The 488-nt window shown below is 42.0% G+C and overlaps 1 protein-coding gene across 1 annotated transcript in view; it reads right to left on the bottom strand.

Annotated features, from left to right (window-relative positions):
* Nucleotides 1-488, bottom strand: part of LOC119585906 (achaete-scute complex protein T4-like) — a 28,421-nt gene that overhangs the window by 7,571 nt on the left and 20,362 nt on the right. The window lies entirely within an intron of this gene.

The following is a 488-nucleotide window of genomic DNA, read 5'->3' as shown; positions in this document are numbered from 1 at the left end:
CTAACAGGCAGACCGAGAGAGAAGAGGTCGTGGAGTTTCTATCAAAGATTAGAATCTGATAAGGCGAGATAAGCCTGGAGTGTTGAGTGTCAGATGAAACAAGTAATGAAGTTCACGAAGGTATCTAAAGTAATTTATGATGCTGCGGAAAAATAGAAGTAATCCTATACAGAAGTTATCCGAAAGACTTCGTTGAAGCGGCGGGAGGAACGTAAAATAGAATTTTGTAATATCTTACTCTATATCATGTTTTCACTCCCAGTTTCAAGGATTAAATATGTGATGTTTTTGTGATTTTTAAATGAATCAGTAATTTGGTAGCAAAAGAGCGATGATTATAAAGAAGTGTATTTCTAAAACCATGAAATCAATATTTGGCAACTCTCCCGCCCGGGGTTCCTAAGAAGTCGCGGGTTAGTCGTGAACAACCGGCGGTCGGGGAGAGCACCACGTGGTCGCACCACTGTGGCCGTCCGCCGCCGTGTCAT

This window comes from Penaeus monodon, chromosome 20, assembly GCF_015228065.2.
Source record: "Penaeus monodon isolate SGIC_2016 chromosome 20, NSTDA_Pmon_1, whole genome shotgun sequence".
Taxonomy (NCBI): Eukaryota; Metazoa; Arthropoda; class Malacostraca; order Decapoda; family Penaeidae; genus Penaeus; species Penaeus monodon.
The sequence above is the reverse complement of the archived record's forward strand: the minus strand, read 5'-3'. Positions and strand labels throughout refer to the sequence as shown.